The sequence below is a fragment of the Dermacentor andersoni genome, chromosome 10 (genome assembly GCF_023375885.2).
Source record: "Dermacentor andersoni chromosome 10, qqDerAnde1_hic_scaffold, whole genome shotgun sequence".
Lineage (NCBI taxonomy): Eukaryota > Metazoa > Arthropoda > Arachnida > Ixodida > Ixodidae > Dermacentor > Dermacentor andersoni.
Genome location: NC_092823.1, coordinates 85,388,452 through 85,413,251, shown reverse-complemented (window position 1 = coordinate 85,413,251; position 24,800 = coordinate 85,388,452). Strand labels below are relative to the sequence as shown.

General features: G+C 48.2%; 1 protein-coding gene and 2 non-coding genes across 3 annotated transcripts in view; 2 read left to right on the top strand and 1 right to left on the bottom strand.

The window, feature by feature from the left end:
- Positions 1–24,800, top strand: part of LOC126544193 (uncharacterized) — a 126,647-nt gene that overhangs the window by 39,450 nt on the left and 62,397 nt on the right. The gene's annotated exons all lie outside the window — the stretch shown is intronic.
- Positions 1,737–1,809, bottom strand: TRNAT-CGU (transfer RNA threonine (anticodon CGU)). Its single transcript has one exon. It is a non-coding gene; the product is annotated as a tRNA-Thr (tRNA).
- Positions 2,239–2,311, top strand: TRNAT-CGU (transfer RNA threonine (anticodon CGU)). Its single transcript has one exon. It is a non-coding gene; the product is annotated as a tRNA-Thr (tRNA).

The window sequence follows — 24,800 nt, the reverse complement described above, 5'->3', positions numbered from 1 at the left end:
GTTAGCAGGGACGCACGGTATATGCACACAAATTGCATGCGTGCAGGCATTGATTTTCTGTATCAACGGGACGATGTCAGCTATAGATGGTGCACTCATTGTTACAGACATACGCGTGTTACGTTGGATGCTGCCACCAGGCGAACTGAAGGCTGCGTTTAACGTAGTTGGCCGCGTTTGCACGAACGCCACAGTTTTCACACGAACGCATCACACCAACGTTCGCATGTGACGCATCCCGCTCCGTCCGAAACGACGATGAACTTGTTTCCTACGATTTTCGTTACGCCCCCCCCCCCCCCCCTCCCCCCATCCTCCTCTCTCTCTCGATGCGGTGGGCCAGCGTCTATTGCGTGCGTACGCATTATGCGAGGCGACTTGGCCCGTATCGAATCGCCGTTTCCTCTCACGTCGATGCGACTCGCCTTCCTAGCGCATCACCGCCGTTCACACGAAGGCCATGCGACGCGCCACTTGTCGCATTCAGCGTGAACGCCGCTATTGTGAGCTGCCGTAGGTGCCATACCATGGCGAATAAGATAACCCTCTTGCTCGTCATCCGAAGCTCCGGCTTGTTAGGTGCGTTACGAGAATCGCCCAGCCGAGCGACATGTGGGGTTAAGGTGGTGCGGAGCATCCTGTCTACTTCTGACAAAGGCTGTACATATCTGGGAGCGTTAACTCGGGGCAAATAACGCCGCCCGCCGACGCCTTCCGTTCTTTGTCCGACGCGATGTGTTTGCTCCGACATTTCTCAATACGTCACTATTTCGCCGTCGAATGACCTTGTGCCGTCTTATACTAAAAAAACATCTTGAACTTGACTTCACGTTCCGTGTGATTCATAAGCAAACGGCTAACCTTAATCATCTCTTCATTGGTAGCGTTGGATGGTTTGCTGGAGATTAAGGCCTTCTCTGTGAACAGGCTCGGGCCGTTACACGTACGCTACACGTTGCAGACTGACGCCACGTTTGTTCTTTTCTAATTCGCTACTCCGTGTCCTACACGACCGCTCATACGCCCGAAGGAAACGCAGCTAGGCTCGGCTACGCAAAGCTACCTTTTCCTGTGTTTCGCAAATTTTGTACGGATGTACTCGAGATTTCGAATGACGAATCTAAATGTCTTTGTCAGTAGATTACTCCCTTTCAAAAATCGTGCGTGACGTACTATCGCGTTCCAAGAGAAGGTCTATTGAATGCAACGGCTCGGTGAAAACACAACAGAAGTTTCGTAACTCTTTTAAATGGTTAATCGGCTGGAAAGTTCGATATGCGCAGTTCCCATGAAGTCGCTTATGGCCGAACTGCAGTCGCAATTGTGGTTGTCGAGTCGACTCGGAGAAAGATTGGAAGGTAGCGTACGGTGACCGCTTCATGGTGCTAATCCAAATCAGACTTAAGAACTTTTCCATTCTGGAAGCTGGATCTTGATCTGCACCTAGTTGTTGCTCTTGACAGCTCAATGCGCTGTTAATCTCTGCAAGTTTCATAGCGAGTAATGCATGTAGAAGTAATAAATTTAAGAAAGCTAATAAAAAACGGTGGTAATATATATATATATATAAACGAGAAGAGAGGGGGTTAACCGAGAGTCCCGATTTTTATTAGTCATATCATGAGAAGCCAACAAACACTGACACCAAGGACAACATAGGGGAAATTACTTGTGTTTAATAAATGAAATAAGGAAACGATAAATTAATGGAAATTAAAGTGGATGAAAAAACAGCTTGCCGCAGGTGGGAACCGAACCCACAACCTTCGCATTACGCGTGCGATGCTCTACCAATTGAGCTACCGCGGCGCTGTTTCCCCATCCACTTTCTTGGGTATTTATGTGTCCTAGTAGAACCCTGGGAGTGTTAGCCAGCGCCATCACTCGCATACCTTGGCGGCGGACGTGGAACGTCCTTCTTGCCGCAGGCGTCACGAGAACGTGATCTTTTTGGGTGAAGGCAACTGGTCAATAAACCCACACATGCTACCTGAAGGCATCAATGTTGCCGGATTCGACACCCTCGTTATGTAATCCGGCAACATTGATGCCTTCAGGTAGCATGTGTGGGTTTATTGACCAGTTGCCTTCACCCAAAAAGATCACGTTCTCGTGACGCCTGCGGCAAGAAGGACGTTCCACGTCCGCCGCCAAGGTACGCGAGTGATGGCACTGGCTAACACTCCCAGGGTTCTACTAGGACACATAAATACCCAAGAAAGTGGATGGGGAAACAGCGCCGCGGTAGCTCAATTGGTAGAGCATCGCACGCGTAATGCGAAGGTTGTGGGTTCGGTTCCCACCTGCGGCAAGCTGTTTTTTCATCCACTTTAATTTCCATTAATTTATCGTTTCCTTATTTCATTTATTCATCATCATCATCATCAGCCTAGTTACGCCCACTGCAGGGCAAAGGCCTCTCCCATACTTCTCCAACTACCCCGGTCATGTACTAATTGTGGCCATGTTGTCCCTGCAAACGTCTTAATGTCATCTGCCCACCTAACTCTCTGCCGCCCCCTGCTACGCTTCCCTTCTCTTGGAATCCAGTCCGTAGCTCTTAGTGACCATCGGTTATCTTCCCTCCTCATTACATGTCCGGCCCATGCCCATTTCTTTTTCTTGATTTCAACTAAGATGTCGTTTACCCGCGTTTGTTGCCTCACCCAATCTGCTCTTTTCTTATCCCTTAACGTTACACCCATCATTCTTCTTTCCATAGCTCGTTGCGTCGTTCTCAATTTCAGCAGAACCCTTTTCGTAAGCCTCCAGGTTTCTGCCCCATATGTGAGTACTGGTAACACACAGCTGTTGTACACTTTCCTTTTGAGGGATAGTGGCAACCTACTGTTCATGATTTGAGAATGCCTGCCAAACGCACCCCAACCCATTCTTATTCTTCTGGTTATTTCAGTCTCATGATCCGGATCCGTGGTCACTACCTGCCCTAAGTAGATGTATTCCCTTACCACTTCCAGTGTTTCGCTACCTATCGTAAACTGCTGTTCTCTTCCGAGACTGTTAAACAGTACTTTAGTTTTCTGCAGATTAATTTTCAGACCCACCCTTCTGCTTTGCCTCTCCAGGTCAGTGAGCATGCATTGCAATTGGTCTCCTGAGTTACTAAGCAAGGCAATATCATCAGCGAATCGCAAGTTGCTAAGGTATTCTCCATCGACTTTTATCCCCAATTCTTCCCACTCCAGGCCTCTGAATACCTCCTGTAAACATGCTGTGAATAGCATTGGAGATATCGTATCTCCCTGTCTGACGCCTTTCTTTATAGGGATTTTGTTGCTTTCTTTGTGGAGGACTACGGTGGCTGTGGAGCCGCTATAGATATCTTCCAGTATTTTTACATATGGCTCATCTACACCCTGATTCCGTAATGCCTCCATGACTGCTGAGGTTTCGACTGAATCAAACGCTTTCTCGTAATCAATGAAAGCTATATATAAGGGTTGGTTATATTCTGCACATTTCTCTATCACTTGATTGATAGTGTGAATATGGTCTATTGTTGAGTAGCCTTTACGGAATCCTGCCTGGTCCTTTGGCTGACAGAAGTCTAAGGTGTTCCTGATTCTATTTGCGATTACCTTAGTAAATACTTTGTAGGCAACGGACAGTAAGCTGATCGGTCTATAATTTTTCAAGTCTTTGGCGTCCCCTTTCTTATGGATTAGGATTATGTTAGCGTTCTTCCAAGATTCCGGTACGCTCGAGGTTATGAGGCATTGCGTATACAGGGTGGCCAGTTTCTCTAGAACAATCTGACCACCATCCTTCAACAAATCTGCTGTTACCTGATCCTCCCCAGCTGCCTTCCCCTTTTGCATAGCTCCTAAGGCTTTCTTTACTTCTTCTGGCGTTACCTGTGGGATTTCGAATTCCTCTAGGCTATTCTCTCTTCCACTATCGTCGTGGGTGCCACTGGTACTGTATAAATCTCTATAGAACTCCTCAGCCACTTGAACTATCTCGTCCATATTAGTAACGATATTGCCGGCTTTGTCTCTTAACGCACACATCTGATTCTTGCCTATTCCTAGTTTCTTCTTCACTGTTTTTAGGCTTCCTCCGTTCCTGAGAGCCTGTTCAATTCTATCCATATTATAGTTCCTGATGTCCGCTGTCTTACGCTTGTTGATTAACTTAGAAAGTTCTGCCAGTTCTATTCTAGCTGTAGGATTAGAGGCTTTCATACATTGGCGTTTCTTGATCAGATCTTTCGTCTCCTGCGATAGCTTACTGGTTTCCTGTCTAACGGCGTTACCACCGACTTCTATTGCGCACTCCTTAATGATGCCCATGAGATTGTCGTTCATTGCTTCAACACTAAGGTCCTCTTCCTGAGTTAAAGCCGAATACCTGTTCTGTAGTTTGATCCGGAATTCCTCTAGTTTCCCTCTTACCGCTAACTCATTGATTGGCTTCTTGTGTACCAGTTTCTTTCGTTCCCTCCTCAAGTCTAGGCTAATTCGAGTTCTTACCATCCTGTGGTCACTGCAGCGTACCTTGCCGAGCACGTCTACATCTTGAATGATGCCAGGGTTCGCGCAGAGTATGAAGTCGATTTCATTTCTAGTCTCACCATTCGGGCTCCTCCACGTCCACTTTCGGCTAACCCGCTTGCGGAAAAAGGTATTCATTATACGCATATTATTCTGTTCTGCAAACTCTACTAATAATTCTCCTCTGCTATTCCTAGAGCCTATGCCATATTCCCCCACTGACTTGTCTCCAGCCTGCTTCTTGCCTACCCTGGCATTGAAGTCGCCCATCAGTATAGTGTATTTTGTTTTGACTTTACCCATCGCCGATTCTACGTCTTCATAAAAGCTTTCGACTTCCTGGTCATCATGACTAGATGTAGGAGCGTAGACCTGAACAACCTTCATTTTGTACCTCTTATTAAGTTTCACAACAAGACATGCCACCCTCTCGTTAATGCTATAGAATTCCTGTATGTTACCAGCTATTTCCTTATTAATCAGGAATCCGACTCCTAGTTCTCGTCTCTCCGCTAAGCCCCGGTAGCACAGTACATGCCCGCTTTTTAGCACTGTATATGCTTCTTTTGTCCTCCTAACCTCACTGAGCCCTATTATATCCCATTTACTACCCTCTAATTCCTCCAATAACACTGCTAGACTCGCCTCACTAGATAGCGTTCTAACGTTAAACGTTGCCAGGTTCAGATTCCAATGGCGGCCTGTCCGGAGCCAGGTATTCTTAGCACCCTCTGCAGCGTCACAGATCTGACCGCCGCCGTGGTCAGTTGCTTCGCGGCTGCTGGGGACTGAGGGCCGGGGTTTGATTGTTGTATTCATATAGGAGGTTGTGGCCAAGTACTGCACCAGGGTGGCCAATCCTGCTCTGGTGAGAGAGTGCGTTACCGGTTCTGGTCACCGGGATCAGGCCGCACTCCAGGCCTGTTTGTGCAATTTTCTCAACACACGTTTTTTTTTTTTTTTGTATTTTCCGGTGGAGAATAGCGCGGCACCGGGATTTGAATCACGGTCCTCTTGCACTGGAGACGGATACTCTACCGTCCCCGTAGGAGTTAAATTAAAAATTAATTTATGGGGTTTTACGTGACAAAACCCACTTTCTGATTATGCACGCCGTAGTGGAGGACTCCGAAAATTTCGACCACCTGGGGTTCTTTAACGTGCACCTAATTCTAAGTACACGGGTGTTTTCGCATTTCGCCCCCATCGAAATGCGGCCGCCGTGGTCGGGGTCCGATCCCGCGACCTCGTGCTCAGCAGTCTAACACCATAACCACTGAGCAACCACGGCGGGTCCCGCAGGAGTTGTACGCCTCATTTAACCTACAGTGGTGCCCTACTTGGTCAGTCAAGGTGGACCAATCTGAGCTCGGTTATACCGCATGGATGGCACTCGGCTAGAGAACCTGGTATTTATGACCTGCACATGTGAGTGTGAGGCCATAAATATTTGAAGATCTATATAAATATATATATATATATTTTTTTTAGGAGGGTTCCCGTACAGTGATAAGATAAAGGAAAAGACATTAAAAGAAAGAAAAAAAAAAGAAAAAAAAAGAAAGAAAAAGGGGCAGAAAAAAAAAGGAACATAACAGGTGATTTGAACTCGTGACCCTTCGATGTTGCCCAGAAAGATAGCTCAGTCGGTTGGTTCGTCAGGCCCCAGGCTAATTTCAAGCGCCACAGCTCCTGCTCCGAGCCTCACACTTACGTGGAAAGAGACTCATGTTGTCCGCGATAGTCGGTTTTAGTTGGAAGGCATACTTTCTAGGAAAAATGGCCGCTCAAGGAGAAGAGCCAACTCGAGCGGCTTTAGAGGCTAGGAAGACTGCCTTAAAATATTTAGACTTGAGGGAAAGCTTCGTTAACAAACTATAACACGGCAATCAGCACTCGAATACGACGAGAGAAATTACTGAGACGTGGAAAATTCCCTTGAAAAAAAAATCTGGTTTGCTAGGCAAATGCTTGTATGTATTGAACCTCTTAAAAGATGAGGGGTGAAATATGCGCTCACCGAGAGGGCATCTTCGGCACGAGACATCCCCAAGGCACCTTACAGAGATGTGGAGAGCTTCGCGGCCGGAACGAAGCTTCCCTTCTCCGCCGGCCAAGAGGGGGAAACGCGCTTTCCGATCGCTCAAGGTTGCGCGGACAAAGCCTAACTCTAGCGTCTAGGAAAAGCTTAACCAGGTGCGATGGCGGCACGCATAGCGTGGGAAGCTAGCCGCCAGAATAACTATACCAAGGACTGCTGCTGATGAGGGCGAAATACCTTCGTGTAATTATAATAACCCTAATAGGACTACTTTCGAAAAAAAAAGGAAACGGCCCAGAGGGCTATACTACGAGAGCTATGACTGATAGTTTTCTCTCTCTCTCTCTCTATATATATATATATATATATATATATATATTCATCTCATCTATGGGATCGCATGCGCGCGCTGTTTCTTTGTCTCTGCGTGTAGTACAGTGAAGAGAGCCAGTTTAAGGGCGGAGAAGAAGAAAGAAGAGAAAAGCAAAAACTGCAGCGCCGTGGTTTTAAAGCGCACCCGTGGTAGAGAAACGGAATGCGATATAAGCGTGCGTAGCCATGATACGCACACGACAAACTGCCTAAAAATATTTAGACTTGAGGGAAAGCTTCGTTAGCAAACGATAGCACGGCAATCAGCACTCGAATATAATTATAACCCTAATACTAATTGTAAATATTCATCTCATCTATGGGATCTAATGCGCGCGCTGTTGCTTTGTCTCTGCGTGTAGTAGTTGAGAGAGCCAGTTTAAGGGCGGAGAAGAAGAAAGAAGAGAAAAGCAAAAGCTGCAGCGCCGTGGTTTTAAAGCGCACCCGTGGTAGAGAAACGGAATGCGATATAAGCGTGCGTAGCCATGATACGCACACGACAAACTGCCTTAATATATTTAGACTTGAGGGAAAGCTTCGTTAGCAAACGATAGCACGGCAATCAGCACTCGAATATAATTATAACCCTAATACTAATTGTAAATATTCATCTCATCTATGGGATCTAATGCGCGCGCTGTTGCTTTGTCTCTGCGTGTAGTAGTTGAGAGAGCCAGTTTAAGGGCGGGGAAGAAGAAAGAAGAGAAAAGCAAAAACTGCAGCGCCGTGGTTTTAAAGCGCACCCGTGGTAGAGAAACGGAATGCGATATAAGCGTGCGTAGCCATGATACGCACACGACAAACTGCCTTAATATATTTAGACTTGAGGGAAAGCTTCGTTAGCAAACGATAGCACGGCAATCAGCACTCGAATATAATTATAACCCTAATACTAATTGTAAATATTTATCTCATCTATGGGATCTAATGCGCGCGCTGTTGCTTTGTCTCTGCGTGTAGTAGTTGAGAGAGCCAGTTTAAGGGCGGAGTAGTTGGAAGGCATACTTTCTAGGAAAAATGGCCGCTCAAGGAGAAGAGCCAACTCGAGCGGCTTTAGAGGCTAGGAAGACTGCCTTAAAATATTTAGACTTGAGGGAAAGCTTCGTTAACAAACTATAACACGGCAATCAGCACTCGAATACGACGAGAGAAATTACTGAGACGTGGAAAATTCCCTTGAAAAAAAAATCTGGTTTGCTAGGCAAATGCTTGTATGTATTGAACCTCTTAAAAGATGAGGGGTGAAATATGCGCTCACCGAGAGGGCATCTTCGGCACGAGACATCCCCAAGGCACCTTACAGAGATGTGGAGAGCTTCGCGGCCGGAACGAAGCTTCCCTTCTCCGCCGGCCAAGAGGGGGAAACGCGCTTTCCGATCGCTCAAGGTTGCGCGGACAAAGCCTAACTCTAGCGTCTAGGAAAAGCTTAACCAGGTGCGATGGCGGCACGCATAGCGTGGGAAGCTAGCCGCCAGAATAACTATACCAAGGACTGCTGCTGATGAGGGCGAAATACCTTCGTGTAATTATAATAACCCTAATAGGACTACTTTCGAAAAAAAAAAGGAAACGGCCCAGAGGGCTATACTACGAGAGCTATGACTGATAGTTTTCTCTCTCTCTCTCTCTCTCTATATATATATATATATATATTCAAGTAATATATATATATATATATATATATTAAACACAAGTAATTTCCCCTATGTTGTCCTTGGTGTCAGTGTTTGTTGGCTTCTCATGATATATATATATATATATATATATATATAGAGAGAGAGAGAAACAGGCTTTAGTGATATGCGGGGGATACATGAAAATACGATATGGGGTGGTCGAACGGTTAACCAAAAAGGGGGATAAAATAGTCCGTGAGACTATGCGCGCGTCAAAAGTCTCGAGCACTGCCATACGAATTCGCAACTCGTGGTAGTTCCGAGAAAATAAGGAAAGAAAGAAAACACATTTTTGTCTCGGTATCGCACGCCTTATTGTGACGAGGCAGAGATGGTCGCTGAAACACCGCTTTTTACGCGCCGCGAAATTTCCCGCATCGCCTGGGCCGATTCTCTCTCTCTTTTTTGCCGGCCACCCTGTAAAGCGGTTTTCACAGCCTGGTGGAGAAACCCCTCTGTAGCTTCCATAGCTGACGTCACCGGACGGAGAAACGTCCTCCTCCTCTCTCTTTCTTCCTCCCCCTGCTCCTCTCCCCGTTGCTCATACTTGGAGCGCCCAAGGCCGCGCGGTAGACGGTAGGCGATGCCGCCCCGTTCGGAATGTGACTCTCCTACACACACTCACGCACCCCCTTTCCCTCCGCCTCCCCCCTCCCCTGCAAACCGGGCGCTCCCCCGCCACGTTCTCACGTAACCAACCTCCCCTCGACGCTCGATTCTTGCATCCCCCGGGAGAAACGACGCCGGGATAGCGAACGGCGAAGCGACGTACGCGTTTCACGTTCGCGTTCGTCACGGCACTCATGCCTAACTTAATTAGGCGCAACTCTTTGGAAGAATGCGGAGAAGCGCCGTGTGAGCTTGGAATGCGTTCGTGTCGCCGTAGCGCGAAAACTGCGCCGATTAAAGGAGCGGCCGGAACGGCGCTGATGACGACGAAGATGCAGAGGCGCACCGAGAGACGGTACCTAACGACTGTGCCGTGGGGCTAGTCGGTACCAACCTCCTTGGTCGGTACGTGGTATTTAGATCGGAAGCCAGCGAATGGAACGGGACTGAGGCACATTGTATCTCTTTATTGTCCCGTTGCTTGCGATGTTTAGAGACGGTACGTTGTTTGCAGATTTCATTTCCCCCTCTGGAATACATATTTCTCTTGCGTGTCCCCTGCCGCCACCCCATTCTTCGCCTGTCCCTCCTTGCAGGTATGAGCAGCATCGTCATCATCGTCGGCTTTCAGCTGACAACCGATTTATTCTTGCGACAGGCAGATTTTTGCTGTGGAAAGTTTCGTCAAAGGCATAAGAAGGGAGGCCCCAGTAGGTCACATTCGACAACGCGTGCGCGCGAAAAATCAGCGCTTCAGTCCCCTGCCCACTGATATATACGCACTTTGTCCTGTAAAGAAACAAGATACTTTGACACATTTATCTTTCGGTTTTCTTTTCCTTCCTTTTTTGAATGATTTCCTTGGTCGTGTGGTTGCCGTTTCTACGCACTTGTCAGATTCGACTAACTAACAGTTCACTCGGTCGACATAACACGCTGTAAATTTTCCTCTGACTTTTCTCTGCTTGTACAATTAAAAGAAAGTTTCAATAATAAATAAGCGAGTAAAGAAAATCAGCTTAGCCACTTATTTGGTTTGCGAAGAATACTCGGCGTCGGTATTACAGGCATTTAATTTATTCAGTTTAGCTGATGCACTGCGCCTGTTGCTTGTCTATCGAGAACCATATCTCACGCTTATGAGGTCGTGCCATTCGTGACCTTAAACAAAGGGAAGGCACGCATGATGGAGGATCTTTGTTTTGGGGACAAGATAAGATACAAAGGGTGCAAACTTTCCTTAGAGCGTACGCTAGCACTAAAGAAACAAAATGTTTCTTTAGTGAAAAATACGCCCTGCAATATTTCCCTGCAGTCGGCCTTCAACTCGCGCTCGCACTACCCGTCTACCAGCCTAAGCTCAGTTAGATAAACGACTGTCGCAGAAAGCCGACTGCACCGGTCTTCGATACCCGTACCGGAATGCGTTAACAGCCGAGCTTTCTTTCTGAGGAAGCCGTACCTGTTTTTTGTTGTTGGGGGTGTTGTTTTTTATCGATTCGTGCCGCTTCCGTGCAGATGACAAAAAGCTTCGTCATTTCAGTGACTCTTCGCCCTCCCCATCTACGCGACGACACGCATCACCCCCCCCCCCTCTTCTCCTTTCCCTTTGACTTTCGTCGTGGAGGCGTCGTCGATTGCACCGCGTTGCGGTAAACTGGCCCATTGTCCGGAGCGCAGGAAATCGGTGCCGCTATGGTCACGTGACACGCACGGACCAGTGCGCGCTTTGGATTTCACGCTCGCGAGGACATCGCTTTTGATCCGCGCGACACGTCTTTTGCGAAGTTGCACCGAGGTCCCTTGTACGGTGCTGTGGGCGGCTTTTCGCCTTGCAAAGGGTGGGTGTTTTTTTTAATTGCTTCCGCGAGCACTGGCTTCCAGCCGAAAGCGCCTCGGGGTCCCCCAACGTAGGTCGGGGGACCCCGACCTACGTTGGACGGAACTCGTTCAGGCTCACCTCGCGAAATGTACGAGGGCGAATCAGAAAGCCAATTTTTTTTTTTTTATTATTAGCCAGAATTAGGTACATACAGGTAATTACAAATATACGCACTGTTCTGCGTACTTTACACCATTTTCCACATAGTCACCACACCGGCTCAGACATTTGTCCCATCGCGGCACTGAATTTGAGATGTCCCTCTTGTCGGTCAGCGACGCACCCGGCCTCCCCCCGAACGCTCATAGTCATGCAAGTTTTCACGGCCCTTTTGCGAACTCACAACACCACCACCTCACACTTGCCTATACATGCCTCCTTTACGCATACTTAGGCTGCATTTCCCTGTGTATTTCGATCGGCGTTCGTTCCCTCGCTCCAGAGGAAACGAATCACACTTCGTTGTTCGTTTTTCGTGGATGTGTGAAGCACAACCGGTATCGTCAACAACTGACAGCAGCGCCATGTCATGGAGCGTCCGACAGATAAGGCCGGGCTTTATCGGCTTCGCCTTTACAGCTGCAATATGGCTAAAAAAAAAAAAAATAGGGGCAACACTTTCTGGTTTGCCCTCGCATGTTTTGCTGACGTCTTAGTCGGACTCAGAATCACAGTAAAATTTCACTCAGCCCGGCTCACTCGGACACCAGGCACGCCAAAATTGTACTCAACCCAGACGCGTAGCGTTTCATTTCTCAGGGGGGCGGGGGGGGGGGGGGTAGCATCTAAATTAGCGGTGCATTGAGAGAAGCACACAAAATAAATCAGTCATTGTTGCGATCAAAATTTGTAAGTTTACGCGTAATTAAAATTGCTTTGTTGTTGTGCCAAATCTTTAATACTCACTAATCGTGCTCTGTATCAACTACAACGCGAAAGAACAAGACACAGTGGTCGCGTGCTGTAGCTCAGACAGGGCGCGATAACAATAAAAAAAAAGCGAATATCCTCGGAACATTGTGATTTTTAATTGTAGCCTGCAGCATTGTAATCTCTTTGTAGGCGTCTCAGATTTGCGGTCCGGAAAGGGGGGGGGGGGGGGCTCCAAAAGCACTCCCCTGTTCCCCCCCCCCCCTGTAATTGACGCTTATTGGTTCCTTTTCTTGGCGTTTGTGTAAGTGTATATGCGTATGCGAAGAGCTTTAGCTTGTCCGTAAACGTATGGGTATCGGAAAGGTATGCGGCAGGAACAACGTTGGTGGCGACATCCTGTGACGCGCAGTTCTACCAGAAGGCACACAAACCTAATACTGTGCTCTCTTACCTAAATGCTGATGCGAAGCGTTGGTAGCGGCGTAATCAACATGATGCAGTCCTCTTACAAGCTTCGTACGGCGCGAAGGCTCGTGCGACAAATTTATGTCGAGCGCAACCTAGTTGGAAAAAAGTGAGATGTCGCTATTGCTATAGCCATTCACGGCTCCGGTAATCCGTAAACTGTTACAACTTTTCACGTACAACCTAAAAATCGCTCATTGAATGATCGCTATACGCCGAACCTATAGTGCAGGGTAGCAAACCGGAGGCTTTAACTCTAGTTAACCTCCCTGCCTTTCTCTCATTTGCATCTCTCTCTCTCTCTCTATGAGACGGAACTAAACTGTTAAAGAATGATTTCTGCAGATTCGGCGCGCATGCTGGAGCCTATATACGAAGCGGTGCCTCTATAAAGGGGTTAAATAAATTCAGTACAAATAACGGATATGCGTACTTCGCCGTACATTATCTGTCTGAATGTCTCTTTACTATCGTCATATGCGTCGCGCAAACTCGTACAGTGCGTAATATGTTTATGCACCGCAAAGGTCGCAACTTTTACATACCTTCTATCGTCGCATTGGCACCACTTGTGAATACATTGAAGGCTTCGATAATCCTTGTGTCACATTGGGATGTGCCAATTCGGGAGGATCAGCCAAGAATGGGCACACACACACGCAGAATGGCTAAAGTAAAGCGAATCAAGTAATTTCAAAGCAGCCACTGGATGGAATTCGTGGTTCTATTAAGAGATTGGTGCGCTTTAGAGGCGCCTTCGAGCCGACAGTGTGTGTTCAGCCTTTATGTGCTTTTTTTCTTCTTTTTATCTTTTCCTTTTTTTCTCTCTCTTTCCTTTGTTTACGCAGAACGGGAGGTACTCGCGCTGCTTTGGCTGCAGTCAGCATACAGCGTTTACACAAGCCTGTTTGCTGGTACTTGCATCAAAGCACACATACCTTTAGTATATATATGTATATATATACTGAGCGACCCAGCAGCCACGCCGAACCCGCGAAGGCAAGGAAAGCGTCGGTTTGGAGCTTTCATACACTACCTCAAGCGCTGAGTGCAATGCAATTTTGGACCGCGTAAGAAGCCTATAGTCTGGAGAGTATAGATATAGAGGAGCCTGTGTGTGCATAATTTTACGTTTGAAACACAGGTGGATGCGTCACGAAAAGCTGGTCGATATATGCGCTTTTGGTAGTGAAAATTAAAGAAAAAGAAAAATACGGTACCGTTATACGCTTGTCGGAAACGACGCAGAACTGCAGGAAGTCGACGCCGAGCTCGGCTGCTCGGCATTATTGCCTCCGAGATTAGGCGGCGCCCGCGGCCTGCTGAAAATCTCGAGGTCCTAGGATTCACGTCACATCCGCCAATCACCAGGCGCACTCGTCGTCTGCTTGTGTGCAATGTATACAGAGGCTGTTCGTGAGATAATTAGACAATTAGCAGCGCTACAAGTTTGCCAAGATTGCTTAAATTATACAGCTTTATCTTTATAACCACCGGGATAGTTGGAGAAGTATGGGAGAGGCCTTTGCCCAGCAGTGGGCGTATTCAGGCTGATGATGATGATCTTTATAACCAATTTTGCCAAAGTGAAATTTCGTTCCGTTTGATTTTTAAGTAGCAGTGATAAAAAAAAGAAAGAAAGGAAGAAAGAAACCCGAAAAATGAAAGTCTAGATGGGTAGTCTCGTAATAATCATATCTAGGTCTATTGACACCAAAACCAGTGAGAGCATGTAGACGAAGAACTGTTACTTGATTGCTTAACTTTAATCTTCAAACTAGTAACATATGGTGAACAAAGTTTCAGTATATTTATCCATTGGCAGACATTTCAATGGGTGATGGCTTGTGAACGGTATACTGAGTCCACCGAAAGAGTGGCACCTGCATTGTGCGAGTGTTGCGCGATAACCTATCTTCGTGAAGCTGTCTCTGACATATCGATTGAGCTCGCATAAGGATGAAAAAAGAAAAAGAACAGGATTGATGCAACGCAGAAAGGTCAGCTGTAGTTTTGCGCGTAACTGAAGAGCAAAGGCCTCGAAAACAGAAAACTGAATGAAAAGATGTAAGATAGCGACGCGTCTTTTTTCTCCTCTCCCGAAATAAATTTCCGTGTTTCTTTTTTTCGTGCTGTCACGTCGTTATCGACCGAGGCTTTGCCGACAAGTTTGACTCTCCCTTTTAGGTGGTACAAGTAAGAGACAGATAAATTTCAACCGCAATGCTTGCATATCCTGATGTAGCCGCGTTCCAATAGGACGTCCCATTTTTCTTTCGCGTACCCTTGTCAAGGTGCAGCGTCATCTGGGTCGATAGCCCGGCTTACTAGAGTTCCACTAAACAGTGCACCGAAACCTGTCCGTGCAGCTCCACTGATTTATTCGCTCGGGGCAAACCTGGATAACAAAAGCGATCTCGGCGCGGTTTTTGCTTCCTGGGCTTGCTTTAACTGACACGATGTAAAGTGGTCCTTGAGAGCTGAAAACTCACCAACCGCCGCGGTGAAGCAGGGGTGCTCTGTATTGAGCTGCCCGCGCCACAGAGATTCCCAGGAAGTAGCGCCCGCGTCCTTGAACGGTGCAAACCGAGCGACTGACAGCTGCCGTCAGTGGCCATATTTCGTCGTGAAAAAAATGGCTTTGGCCGACGCTGACTCAGACGGGGACTCGCCGAGCCGCGGAGGAAAAGGCGGACGAGGAAGCGTGACCCAGCGGAGCCGTTGTGTTTGTTTCTTCTTTTGTGGAAACTCGCGTGTCTCTATTGCCGAGTCGGTACTCGGCACTTGACATATGGTTGGGCTGCGGTTATTTCTGTGTCGCGGATCCGCCGAAAACCAATAGGAAGTCTCAGTTCTTTCGTTATAGCGGTCACTTCGCTATGTCCGCGCAGCCTCGTGGCACATGAAAAGGAAGGCTTGAGGCAGCGTATGCGCGTCTCAGCATTGCGTAATCCGTGCCGTGTGTTGTCCACAGTGCGCATGCGCACTGCAGATTTGCGGGTTGAAGATCTGTAGCTTGCTGTATGCGATCCGCAGCGCACACGCGGTGTGTTGTACCTGTGTAAAAGATATTAGGTCATTCTTGGCTGACAGGTTAACTTGACAGAAAGGCAAACGGGCGCACACACGTACACGCACGCGCACGTACACACGCACGCACGCACGTGATTGACTGGTTGACTCGTTGGTTGGTTGAGTGATTGCTTGCTAGCTTGATTGATTGTATGACATTGTTGCATTTGAATGTATGATATGCTTTAACCCTGTGTGTGCTACGATGTCTTTCTAAGCAGTTAGTCAGCTAAAGCTCTTTAACCCCATTAGCAGCTTCCTCTAAATGGTTGATTGATTACAACGGTTGTATTGTGCTAGTGCCTGAGGCTGAACAGGACCCATCTAAGCGTCTTCTCGCGAAGCCGTGCAAGGTCTCAAAGATAACAACAACAATAAGTTGCGCTCTCGCTGGGTCGCGAAGGTCACACTCGAAGGCCGACCGACCATGAAAAATTGTACTTTAGAAAACAGGACATCTTCGCTTGCGTTCTCCATTGAAACGTCCATGCCTCGTTGCCTGACTTCCACGGCTGAAAGCCCGCGGCCATTCATGCTATATTCTGATAGGCGTAGCTCTGCGTGCAGGCCGCGTTGACTAGAGTTTCAGTGAAGCGCCGTTTGTCGTCTGCTGTGCCTCTTTATCGTCTGCTCCTGTGTTCGCGCGCCGTATACATTCAATCGTGTCGTGCCAACAGGCCCAAGTACTTACCTATTCGCGGGATATTTTGGCTGTATCATATCACGGTTTCTTTTTTTTTGTTTCTGAGACTGCTCTGGAACAGAGGGTCATGTACTCGGCTTGTATCAGTCCTTATCGGCTGACTCAGCGGCGGCACTCACAGCAAATAGAGGAACCGAAACGGAAAGTTTTGGCGCAGAGTAGGTCGTCCACTTAGACCGTCTTCCGTACCCGTATCACGTGTCCAAATGACGTAACAACCTTGTAGGCGGTTGGCTCGGGGGTCGGCGAGTTCAGCCCCAACCAGTGGCACTCGTGGCCCGGGTCAACCTCTCTTGTTGAGCGGGTGATTATAGGTGCCAAAAAAAAAAAAAGAAGACGAGAGGGTGGGATTGTCATAGGCATATATATGTATATTTAGGAGATAAAGCAGAGATAGGAGTAATGCTATATTATGGAATGATAACACGTGCTCACACAGGCTAGATGTCGCCTCCACGATTCAAATAGATGTAATTAGAAATAAATCTACCATCATCACGAACTCAACATCATTGTGACCGTAACTGGTCGCCTATAGTAAAGGTGCTCGCGGCTAAGGAAGTGTTCCGTTGTCATCTAGCACGATGTGTTCTGTTTTCCTAATTGGCCCGTTAGAATAGTTCACAGCCGGAGCACACTTTGTCGCATCAGGAGTGATCCCCGTGGCGTCTCTGCACGAAGGGCTACGTGTCACAGCAGCCCTTTCCCATAGCCAAGCTCTTCCACTGCAGCGCTCGATTAAACTTCTACAGTTCCGGTACCCCCTCTAGTTCTTCCAGGGGGCCGTACCTTTCAACTACCGCTTTCACTGCTTTTTGAAGCGGGCCCATCGCCCATCAGGGTTACCTTCACGTCGTCTCGTTCCGAATGCTTTGGAAAACGCCCGTCGCAGAATGGCCTCCGAAATCAGGCTCCGCGCCGCCGGATTTCAAATACCATGGTTTACCGTACACAGGTTCGTAAACAAGTTGATAGCGGCAACTGGGGCCATAGTATCAATGGAAGCTACTAGCATAACGGTTCACCCAGCACAGGAATAATGGTTACCGCATGGATTTGCCTAAACTTTACCTTTTTTGCTTCAAACGAGCCCGAGACTGCAGATCGAGTTTTTTTTTCAACAAAATAAAGTGCTGTGAAGGCAACAGTTGGCAACGATTATGGCCGTGCGTATGAACCTATCGCCTTCATGCGTTTAGCAAGACACAGTTTTTTTTAATGTGACAGAATTTAGAAAGATCAAACCGAATAAGTAACTCAAGCAAAACATCTGAAGCCACAAACACGAATATTAAGACAAGTCCATGTTATGCCCATCATTTCCGTGGTAGTATAATGATCGCAACCCCGGTGCTGCGTCTAGCAATTTCAGTAACAAACTGTATACGTTGTCAGGATTGGGGGCTCAATCCCATCGCTCGAGATCCGTTGCCAAGATTGGAGTCCGGCATGAATTCGAAGGTAGCTGGCCCATGCCGTCGTCCAACTTAAACACGCTGAGGACGTTGATGAAGGGAAGAACTGCTTCTCATCGAGAACGAGGAAACTGGGTTTATTTACAGAAATTAAATCAGTCTAACATGACTGCTTAAGAAAAAGAGTGTCAGTCCAACATGACTGCTCAAGAGAAAAGTGTGTCAGTCCAACCTGACTGCACGAGAGAAGTGTGTCGAGCCTCCGCCCAACAGCCGTTTTTAAACGCTCGGTCCTTCGGCGATACAAGGCAGCGAATGTTCGTTTCGTCATCGCAAAACTAGCCGCCTCCCGCGACAAGGTGACGCACACGCACACGCAAACACACAGGTGCGAAAGACTGGAGCCGACGACCGAGGGGAGTCGTTCCGGGAAGCTCGGAGACATCCTGGGTAGCTCGTTGTCGCGCCGCGGCTTGCTCATGCGTAGCGAAATCAGGTTCGCGCTGGGGACCTCGAGCACAATAGTTCGTCCGTCGAACCCGTTTCGTCACAACGGAGATGGGGCTCGTGGATGGAGGTGGTTTTCAGCACAAAGCCCGCTTCTTCGAACGCAGTCTAGCTGCAGCGACGGAGAGTGGGGGATGCGCGCCTTGTCCCCCAGTCGTAATTGGGTGGCAATTTTTCCTTGCAGCTCGCCATTCTTAACAGCGCCTCCATGGCCCGAAAAATCTCGGCTGTCTAGCGCTGACAACCGCTAGGCAGGAAGAGAACGGCAGGTGGTCAGGGGGGGGATTGATGTCTTGGCTCGCAGCGACCACTTGTGTATTGATGTCACCGCCCCAAAACATCCAACAAGGACATGCAACTGCAAAATGAACCCCACAACACGGCTCTGCGCCGAGATGACGTGCATTGGCTCTCACTTTAAGCCCGGAATACATGGAGCGAATAACCGGCGTCCGAGCGACGAACTTCCTTGGGCGGCGAACGCCCGACGGCCGGCGTCCAAAAATTTGACGGCCGCCGCCGACCTGCCTGTCCAAATATTTTCGTCGGGCCGCCGGAAGCGTCGAGCGCGCAGCGGCGGACGACAGCAAATCGGGAGGCGCCAGTTCCGGTCGCTAGGCATCCTGGTCTTTCGCGCGCGGGCCTTTTCTCGTCTTCTGCAACCACGTTGGTGTCTGCGCTAGTGTTGGTGTATTTTTCAGTTATAAAAGCGGTATATGCCACCTTAAAAAGCGCTTATATTTGTTTCATCGTTTACCGCAACGCGTATGCTAAGTCTGATAACACTGGCGCCAACACGGCGAACTCACGGCGGCGTCCGCCTGCTGTTCGCCTCATGTATTGCTATGCAGCGCATCTTCGACGTCTTGCCGCCGCGCCCCTGTTCGCCGCGCCGCGTTCGCCGTGACAATTCGCTCCATGTAGCCCGCGCTTTAGACTCGCTAGGCTTCAAAAAAACAACAACAGAAGTGCAGAAACAAAAAATGCTGCATTTCGCTATGCCAATTTCTGAAGCAAATTCCTGCTGACGAATTCAGCAATCATGGATGGAATCCTGCTAAATGAGAGAGGATCTTCTTCGCTTAATAAAATTAGCACTAGTAACCCTAAAATTTAGGCGGGACCCTCAAACGCAGAATTCAAATTAGCCTGCTCAAACCATCCGCATTGCTATGCAACTTTCCCTTCTTATATCTAACGGAGAAGTTGTACTCTTGGAGAGTGAGGCTCCATCGGAGCAAGCGGCCATTTTTGTGTGACATTTGATTGAGCCACGTCAGAGGACAGTGGTCGGTCTCGAAGATGAACTTCGCTCCGTACAAGTAACACGACAACTTCTGTGCGGCCCAAACTAAACAAGCACATTCCTTCTCTGAAGCGCTGTAGGCTTCCTCTCTTACATTTAGTTTACGGCTGGCATAGAGGATAGGATGCTCCTCGTTATCGTCGCCGACCTGACTTAGTACCACGCCCATACCTCTGTCCCTTGCGTCGCATTGAACTATGAATTCCTTTGTGTAGTCTGGCGCGCGAAGCACAGGGCGAGAAACCAATAGCGTTTTCAAACTTTGGAAAGCGTTCTCTTTGTCCTTATCCCAGTGTACGTTACTCGGTGCTCCCTTTCGGAGGGCGTCTGTTAATGGACTTGCCATTTGCGAGTAATTCGGAATGTACCGTTGATAGTACCCCACAAGTCCCAAAAATGAACGAAGGTCCGTTTTCGTGCACGGCTGAGAAAATCCTCCAATCGTAGCTATTTTCAGCTCCGCCGGCCGTCTCATGCCCTGACCGACAACATGGCCCAGATAAGTAACCTGCGAACAACCAAACCTACACTTTTCCGCTTTCATCGTCAAGCCGGCTTCCCTCAACCGTGAGAACACCTGTTTGAGGTGCGATACGTGTTGTTCCCAGCTGTCCGAAAAAATTGGCACATCATCAAGATAGGGCAAGGCGAACTCCTGCAAGTCTTTTAGGACAATATCCATTAACTTAGAGAAGCTAAACGGCGCGTTCTTCAGCCCGAAGCTGAGTGCGAGAGGGCGAAAAGTGCCTACAGGCGAGATGAATGCTGCATAGCGGCTGGCACTTTCTGAAAGGGGAACTTGCCAGTACCCCCGCACGAGATCTATAGTTGAAATGTATTTAGCAACGCTAACTCTTTCAATTCGTTCCTCAATGTTGGGTATCGGGTACAGCTGATCCCTAGTGATGGCATTTAACTTCCTGTAGTCAACACACGGACGAGGGTCCTTGTTAGGGGTTTCTACCAGTATTAGCGGTGACGTGTAGTCACTCTCAGCGGGCTCAATAACTCCCAACTCTAGCATGCGCTGTATCTCTGCCTCCATAATCTCTCTCTGTCTTGGAGACACCCTGTAAGGCTTTGATCTTACTGGTTCGGTTGATGTCAGCTCAATTTCATGCGTTATCAGTTCGGTTCTACCCGGCCGATCGCTGAATCTGTCGAGATATTCCCCTAACACCTCTTTTAGCTCATCTAGCTGCTCGGGTCTTAGAGCGTGCGAGCTTACCGAGTGCTGGACTACTTCTTCTAGACCGATTTCAGAGTTGGAGGTCGCCCTATACTCCTTAAACTTGGTACTAATGCCATCCGGCTCTTTGATGGTATAGTTAACGACTCCGCTCCGCTCTACATACGGCTTCATCAAATTACAGTGATATATCCTCACTTCCTTCCTGCGACCGGGCATTCTCAAGGCATAGTTAGTGTCTGAAAGTTTGTGCAACACTTTAACGGGCCCGTCCCAGTTAACTTCAAGCTTGTTCTTTCTTGAAGGTTTGAGGATCATTACCTGGTCTCCGGCGTTAAACGTACGAAGCCTCGCATTCTTGTCGTAATAGAATTTGGCGTTCTTTTGAGCTACTCCCATGTTCTTTCCGACTAGTTCTTGGGTTGCGCTTAGCCGTTCCAGTAAATTTAGCACGTATTCAACCACTGTTGGACTCTCCCCTCTTTTCTCCCACATCTCTCTTAACATTCTCAGTGGAGAACGGAGTGTCCTCCCATACACTAGTTCTGCTGGTGAGAACCCTGTCGCTTCATGTGGAACCGTTCGCAAAGCAAACAAAGTTGCCGGCAGACAGTTCTCCCAGTCCCTCTTATGCTCGTAACAGAGCGCACGCAAAACTCGCTTAAGCACCGAATGCCACCTCTCTACACTGTTTGACTGAGGGTGATAGACAGAACTGTGTATTAACTTTACCCCGCACTTTTGCAAGAATGTGGAAGTCAGTGCGCTCGTGAATACTGACCCTTGATCTGCCTGAATTTCGGCTGGAAACCCAACTCGTGCAAACACTGTCAAAAGCGCGTCTACTACTTCGGTGGAACTGAGCTCTTTCAAAGGGATTGCTTCTGGAAACTTGGTAGCCGGACACAGAATGGTAAACAAGTACCTGTAGCCCGATTTTGTTTTTGGAAGAGGCCCTACCGTGTCTATTACAAGTCGTCTGAAAGGCTCTGTTATTAAGGGCACTACCTTCAGTGGAGCTTTCCATGTCTCTCCTGGTTTACGCGAACGCTGGCAGGCGTCGCATGATCTTACAAAGTTTTCTACGTCTTTGAAAGAGCCAGGCCAGTAGTATTCCATAAGCAATCTTTCCTTTAATTTGTTTATGCCTAGGTGGCCGGACCACCCATTTCCATGACAGAGACTTAAAAGGTCCTCCCTATACTTAGTAGGTACGACTAACTGATCTAAAATCCTACCCTTTCGATCTCTGTAGTGCCGATACAACAAACCTCCTCTCTCATGTATCGTCACATTGCGCCTAGCAATGCCTTCTTTAGCTGTGCCATGTAATTTAGCTAAGCTCTCATCATTCTTTTGCTCAGCTGCCAGTGACTCTTTATCCACACGTAAGAGCTGATCAAAGTTCTTTGAGGCCGGTGATAATAACGACCCTGTCTCGCTTGTGAGTGCGTCAGCTTGCTCTTCCTGCAGGCTAGAACTTTGACACTCAAGTGCTACGCTCTCATTGAGCTGGTCAGCTGGCAGGCTCTCCTCAACTGTTCTTTTGTCCCTCGGGTCTAGCTCGGATTCGGGTATTGAAGTTATCCCCTTTTCTGCTTCCGCTGGAGGAGCGTGTGCATTTTCCACCGAAAGCGCCGCGATCTTACGAGCTTGGCCTCGGGTCAATGCTTGTACTATGCCCTCTCCCAGTTTGAGCCCTTTGTCACAGTAACTGATTCGAACGATTCGAAAAGATGTAAGGATACTGCAGTGACAAAGATTTGGAAACTGCAGCCTCAGTCTCTAGCTCCCCGAATGGTCCATTGATTTTGACTTTGGCCATGGGCAGACACACGCTGTGTTCTTCTACAACCTGTTTTATCCATGCTACTTCTCCGGTGAAGTCATCTACCGTCACGTAAGACGGATGGACAATGTCCATCGTGGCGGCACTGTCTCTTAGCACTCGGCATGGTTTTCCATTAACTTGCAGGTCGTAGAGATATGGACTTAGAAGTTCCATATTCTCATCTTTTTCCTCCACGTAGGAGAAAACTACGCTAGACTTCTCGCAGTTTACAGCTATATGTCCCAGTTTGTGGCATTTGTAACAGCGCATTGGTCTAAAAGATTCGAATTTTCTTTTCTGTTCTTTTTGTGCGGTTTCTCCGTTAAGTTTCTCCTCGCTCTTTTCTGCGGGCTTTTCCGCCATGTCTACAGGCTCCGATCGTCTAGTCTGCGCACCCTTTTTGAACGGAAATGGTTTCCGCGGTCCATTTCGACCGTCCCAGTTTCCCTCCTCGGCGTTCAACTTTCTACGGGTTGCGTACTCTTCGGCTAATTCAGCCGCCCTTTCCACAGTGTTTACATTCCCTCTGTCTTGCACCCACAGTTTCACAGCTTGGGGGATGGTTTTGTAAAACTGCTCTAGACACATGCATTCAATGATCAGGTCTCTACTGTCGTACGCTTCCGCGCTTTTAGGCCACTCGACTAGGTTGGCCTTTAAGCTATATGCAAACTCCGGATATCCCTCGCTATCTTTCTTGCCTGTGCTCCTAAACCTTTGCCGAAAAGCTTCGGCTGAAAGGCGGTATTTCTTCAGGAGACTAGCCTTAATAGATAGATAGAGAGAAAGGCAAAGGAAAGACAGGGAGGTTAACCAGAGATGATCTCCGGTTGGCTACCCTGTACTGGGGGAGGGGGAAGGGGATGCAATAGGTGAGAAAGAAAGAAGGATAAAAAAAGAGGAAAAAAAAACCTAAGCACACACACGCACGTACACACGAACTATTTCTGTGGGCACTGTCACGCAACCCGCCTTAACTTTTGCATAATCATATGCATCCTGTGCACTCAGTCTGGCGATTACTTCCGCCGCCTCACACGGCAACATAGACAGCAACCGCTGTGGCCATGTATTCGGGCCGAAGTTCATCTTTTCGCAAGTCCTTTCAAAATTGCTTAGGAACAAGCCTATGTCGGTCCCGACCTCAAATGGCTTTAATAGCCTGTCCATGCGGTACGATTCTGCCTCACTTGATCGTCCCAGAGCGCCTTCACTTCCTTGAGACAACTCCAAACGTTTGCTTTCAAGTTCAAGTTGCATTTTTGTTAACTCGCGATCTTTATCGCGTTGCTCTCTCTCCCTGTTCCGTTCTTCTCTTTCTCTTTTCTCTCTCTTTTTGAGAAGTTCCAATCCCATTTCAATATCTTCCTCACTGGCCTGTTCGGAAATGATATGCAATAATTCTGATCTTAGCATTTCCTCGCGTACATCTAGGCCCAGTTCCTCACCAACAATCAACAACTCGTCTCTCAGCAGTGTCCTTAACCCCATGCCTGCTGCTTTACTGCCTTGATTCTGCTCTCTAAATCTAGCTAGGAAAACACAACCTAGCTAACACACAACAATCTAGCTTCCCTACAGTTCTAAACAGAACAACCACAAAATGAAGCCTAGAGAGTCAAAGCAAGAATCAAGCACTCACCGCAGATACAGCACCATGTCGCAAAGTCCATCTCACCGCTGTCAGCCAGTTGTCGGGATTGGGGGCTCAATCCCATCGCTCGAGATCCGTTGCCAAGATTGGAGTCCGGCATGAATTCGAAGGTAGCTGGCCCATGCCGTCGTCCAACTTAAACACGCTGAGGACGTTGATGAAGGGAAGAACTGCTTCTCATCGAGAACGAGGAAAATGGGTTTATTTACAGAAATTAAATCAGTCTAACATGACTGCTTAAGAAAAAGAGTGTCAGTCCAACATGACTGCTCAAGAGAAAAGTGTGTCAGTCCAAGCTGACTGCACGAGAGAAGTGTGTCGAGCCTCCGCCCAACAGCCGTTTTTAAACGCTCGGTCCTTCGGCGATACAAGGCAGCGAATGTTCGTTTCGTCATCGCAAAACTAGCCGCCTCCCGCGACAAGGTGACGCACACACACACGCAAACACACAGGTGCGAAAGACGAGCCGACGACCGAGGGGAGTCGTTCCGGGAAGCTCGGAGACATCCTGGGTAGCTCGTTGTCCCGCCGCGGCTTGCTCATGCGTAGCGAAATCAGGTTCGCGCTGCTGACCTCGGGCACAATAGTTCGTCCGTCGAACCCGTTTCGTCACAACGGAGATGGGGCTCGTGGATGGAGGTGGTTTTCAGCACAAAGCCCGCTTCTTCGAACGCAGTCTAGCTGCAGCGAC